At 44.0% G+C, this 5,000-nt stretch overlaps 1 protein-coding gene across 1 annotated transcript in view; it reads left to right on the forward strand.

Annotated features, from left to right (window-relative positions):
• gnas (GNAS complex locus) overlaps nt 1-5,000 on the forward strand; it is a 37,738-nt gene that overhangs the window by 6,997 nt on the left and 25,741 nt on the right. The window lies entirely within an intron of this gene.

The following is a 5,000-nucleotide window of genomic DNA, read 5'->3' on the forward strand; positions in this document are numbered from 1 at the left end:
TGTGTGTGTGTGTCTGTGACACTTGGCTTGTCTCAGTTGTTCCCCTCCTGTGGTCTTTGCTCCTTATGGGGTCATTCCACCTATGCATCTCTTAGCATATCAGGAGATTGCCATTTCTTTGAGGTGTCCCCGTCATCTCTTCTTGGGGAGTGGTGGTCATCGGTTCAGGTGTTGCCGTGGTCCTGTGGATTCCAGAGGTGTTGATCTGGGTTGATGGCTGTGGTCTGTTGGCTGTGGTCTAAGCCTGTGTCCCCCTTTCGACGTCCTGGCCAGATGCTGTATGGCGTTTGTTTGAAGTTCAAATGATTCTGCTGTTCCTTCATCTGTTGATTTTCTGGAATGGTCCCCCTTTCGACACCTTGGCGAGAAGCTGCTTCCTTTTTTGTCATCGCTATTCTCCATATTCCTAAAAACTGTCTGTAACGAGATCTCAGAAAAAGATAATACCGGCCAACATATCCATGAGGCAGGAAGCCTGTTAGCATACTCAACACATCAGACAATAGACATTTGGTATTGGGTGTGAAAGACGGCAGACAGCTTAATCTCAGACAAAAGCAGGTTTGCTTAAATCTCACAAGAGACATCACATCATCCTGTTATCTGCAAGGTTTGGGCATTTAAAAACCACAGACCCATACTAACCAAATAAAGAACTGAGAGTGGGGATTTTGAAAGAAGTTGAATGTTTGAAAGAAATGGAATGATTGAAAGAAAGAAAACGTTTTTAAATCTCCTTCAATTCAAACAATTTCACTTAAAGACAAAGTCAGTGGTCAAATGTAGGTTAAACAGTCCTGTAAGTTCATTCATTCATTCACACGACGGCTGGCCAGCCTACAGGCATACACACACATTCATTCGCTTGTTCAGGAGACAGGTGTGTCCATCCCTAAGAGAAAGGAATCAATCTGTTTACAGAGTTACAGTTAGTTAGTTAGTTACAAAATTATCTCATAAAATCCATTTTTATCCAGATTCCAATGGCACTTGAATGCCAAACCATTTAAGGCTTTCTATAATTCATTAATTGCTCCTGGATCATTTGATGAAGTCAGAAATTCAGCAGCTAAACCTGTTTTGAGAAAAAACACATTTTGCAGTTATCATCTTATTAAGGTCAATTGTCTCTGAAGCTCAACTCCTCCCCCTTTTGATCTAACAGCAGTCGTCTGCTGCTGTGAGATCACGTACGGTTTCCGAAAAAAAAAAAAAAAGAAAAAAAAAATCTTATTTTCCATGTACCTTAAACCCATACACTAAGGATGAAGACTTTGTTCCGTAAAAAAAATATGCTTACAATTATTCGTAATTGTAACGCTTCATACAATGATTTTAACATGGGTTAAGAAAATCAATGTGTAGGCACAAAAATGTTTAAAGTCTCCACTCCTGCTATGTGGCTTTGGTGTGGTTCACTTCAGCTTAATGGGCCATCAAGGTCACAGGCGCCTGAAGTGTGAATTAAGTGGTATGCGTGAGAGCTTTCTGTAACTATTGTGTGAACAGACACAGTTTAACATTTAGCAGTCTAACATCTGACTTTATCAAAAGCATTGTGAAATCTGGACTTAAAGGAATCTTATGTCTTGAATCATGACTGGTCAAATCCAAGAACTGAATCTCCACAATCTAATGTAAATAATTTACAAATTGACTTAGAACAATTTCTAAATTCAAATATTAAAATGCTGTAGATCCCTTTCCAAACACTCGTTTATGATCACAACCTTTTTTATCCTCTTGGGAAATCTATCTGAGCGGTAAGTAAAACAATAGAGTATGTCACAAGCACAGCTCAGACTGCCTCGGACCAATACCCGAAAAACTAGATGTGTCAACTTCTAAGACAAGCACCGTGTGTGTCAACTTCTAAGACAATCACAATAAAAATAAAAGTAAAATAAAATAAGATTTCTGTTCTTAGACAGGACTCTACTTCCTATATTTCCCAAGATTTAGGTAAGTGTACTTACCAAAGCGTTGTGTCAACCGGGGTACAGCGGATCTTTACAGCAGAACTGAAATCTCAGCAAAATTCCAAGAATTAATATCTCGGTGGTGGACCTCCAATTGATGGTAATTAGTTTTATACCATATATTGAAGATTCAGTCTTAGGTTTGATCAGTCAGGATTCAGGTTTATTCTTGAAGAATGGCGGCCGACCACTTGTGAGACAGAGACTTTCAGATCCATCCTCCCTCACAGAACTTCACCTCAGTATATCTGACTTGTTCCTTGGGGAACAGTCTGTTAAATACACTGACATTAAGGGGTGTTACCGTCTATTCAAATGGGCCATGCATGCAGGGTTCTTTGTCTCGACCTGGGGGGGAGGTGAGACCAATGTCGCACCTCACTCCCCTGGTCAAAATCAAGTATATTCACCCTGGAACTGTTTACATGCTAGTTAAGTCCAAATAAAAGTAACAATTAGAACTAGGTATAATATCATTTACTTATTGACTATGGCATATTCTTATGACCTATGCTGGTCCCTTCAAGGGGCAGGTTCTGTGGTTCTATAGGGGCAGGTTCTTCTGTGTGGTTCTATAGGGGCAGGTTCTTCAGTAGGGTTCTATAGGGGCATGTTCTGTGTGGTTCTATAGGGGCAGGTTATGTGTGATTCTATAGGGGCAGGTTCTTCAGTAGGGTTCTATAGGGGCATGTTCTGTGTGGTTCTATAGGGGCAGGTTATGTGTGATTCTATAGGGGCAGGTTCTGCAGTTGGGAGTATGGTTGTAGTGTTGTCAGGTTCTTTGGTAGGGGATGTGTTTCTGTATTGTTATCAGGTTCTGTAGCTTTGCCTACTGCTGGAGAGAGTGGTTCTCCTGTGTGTGCGTGTGTGTGTGTGTGAGGTATGTTATGAGTGAGTGAGTGGTTCTCCTGTGTGTGAGGTGTGTTATGTGTGTGTGGTTCTCCTGTGTGTGAGGTGTGTTATGAGTGAGTGAGGTGTTCTCCTGTGTGTGAGGTGTGTGTGAGGTGTGTTATGAGTGAGTGTGTGGTTCTCCTGTGTGTGAGGTGTGTGTGAGGTGTGTTATGAGTGAATGGTTCTCCTGTGTGTGAGGTGTGTTATGAGTGAGTGAGTGTGTGTGTGTGAGGTGTGTTATGAGTGGTTCTCCTGTGTGTGAGGTGTGTGTGAGGTGTGTTATGAGTGAGTGTTGTGGTTCTCCTGTGTGTGAGGTGTGTTGTGAGTGAGTGGGTGGTTCTCCTGTGTGTGAGGTGTGTTATGAGCCTGACCTGACTTAACATGACTGATCACTTCAGGATCACTCTGTGTGTTCTGTGTTCTGTGCTGTGTGGCACTATACGGTGCTGTGCTATACTGTGTTTGGGGGGGGGGGGGGGGGGGGGTTGGAGGTAGAGGTTTGCAGTGTTATGGTGGGGGGGGGGCTGTGTAATGTTTGTGGGGGGGGGGGGTTGGAGGTAGAGGTTTGTAGTATTATGGGGGGGCGGGGGGGAGGTAGAGCTGTCTAGTGTTTGGGGGTGGGGGGCGGGAGGTAGAGGTTCGTAATGTTTTATTTACAGTCTAAGCAGCCAGGACATCATCAGTAAATATGAACTGTTTACAAAACAACTGTCCTCAGCTGTGATGGAGGCCTGTGCACAGAGAATGGGAGTTGTGATTGTTAGAAACACCATTGACGGGTCCAGAGTACACCTCTTAGTGATAATCATCACTGACGTGTGTGTGTGTGTGTGTGTGTGTGTGTGTGTGTGTGTGTGTGTGTGTGTGTGTGTGTGTGTGTGTGTGTGTGTAACTATTGGACAATCAGGCACCTGGATATAGTCTGCAGCCTCATACTACAGCATGTTTCTGGGTAATGTAGTCTATTTGTTGCCTCCTACACTTCCTGTTCAGGCAGCACCCCACCACTCACCCAGCCTGACATGATATCAGAGCAGAGAAGACCCGGAGAGAATTGGCTTGACTAGATTATCAGGACTGATGGTGTTTGGTAGATTATTTATGTCAAATCTTTAAACTTCATAAGGCAGTTTAAGTATATTTAAATGCAAGTCTTAATTACAGAAAAATAGTTTGACTGACATACAAATGCAAGTCTTAATTACAGAAAAATAGTTTGACTGACATACACACTACATAAGTTTGTTTTTTATGATGTTGCATCGAACTCAGTTAAGCCCATTAGCGTTCATAATGTATTCTCACATGCAGATAGTTCCCGTGTAATATAGTCTACCACTCTATACCAGGGTGGTTTGAAGTCACAGTGATTGACTAGTCTATGAAAGACAGTTATGTGCTCGGGTGATGAGGGTGTCTATGGGCCTGCGTGGTGTTTTAAGTTAATGTAGAGTCTGTGCGAAGACCTGTTTAAAGAGGGCGCCGTTCCCCAGTAGGAGCACGGCCGGTGACGCGCAGGCTTGTCATGTGACCAGACGCTCTCCTTCCCAGGGTTCAGTGGCGCTCTTTACCCCACCCATCTCCAGCTATCTGTTTAATGTCCAATTCACTGAGAAAAGCGGAGAAAATACGCCAGATAGACCGCAGAAAAGCACCTATCCGCGGCTCTTCAGACACGAGCTCGACCCGCACGTGAGGAATCTGCTGTCATCGGTGGATGAGACCCTCTGATCGGGCAGTTCTTCATGAATCTTCGTGCACATGTAGATCCTCCGCCGAATTCGACAGGAATACAGAGCTAAGGCTGACAGCGACCCTACCTGCCATCTAAATATCGAAGGATTTTTACTCGTCGGCCTTAATCGAGGGAGAGTAACTCACTAAGGGAAGGACACAAGGGATCGTAGTTCGCGTCCAGCGGGCGGGCAGATGAGTGGAATAAGCCAGATGACAGTAGGAGAGAGAAAGACGAAGCGGATCCAGATTCAGGGCCTTTTCTAAACTGGAGCCCCCAAAAGCAGCGGCTCACATCAGAAGACGAGGGAAAGGAGATTTGACCAGAAAAGACAGAAAATAACCTCTGATCGCGTCTGCACCGGATTTGGGAGCCTCACATCAACCCGGGAGCTG

The sequence above is a fragment of the Clupea harengus genome, chromosome 5 (assembly GCF_900700415.2).
Source record: "Clupea harengus chromosome 5, Ch_v2.0.2, whole genome shotgun sequence".
In the NCBI taxonomy this organism is placed as follows: Eukaryota; Metazoa; Chordata; class Actinopteri; order Clupeiformes; family Clupeidae; genus Clupea; species Clupea harengus.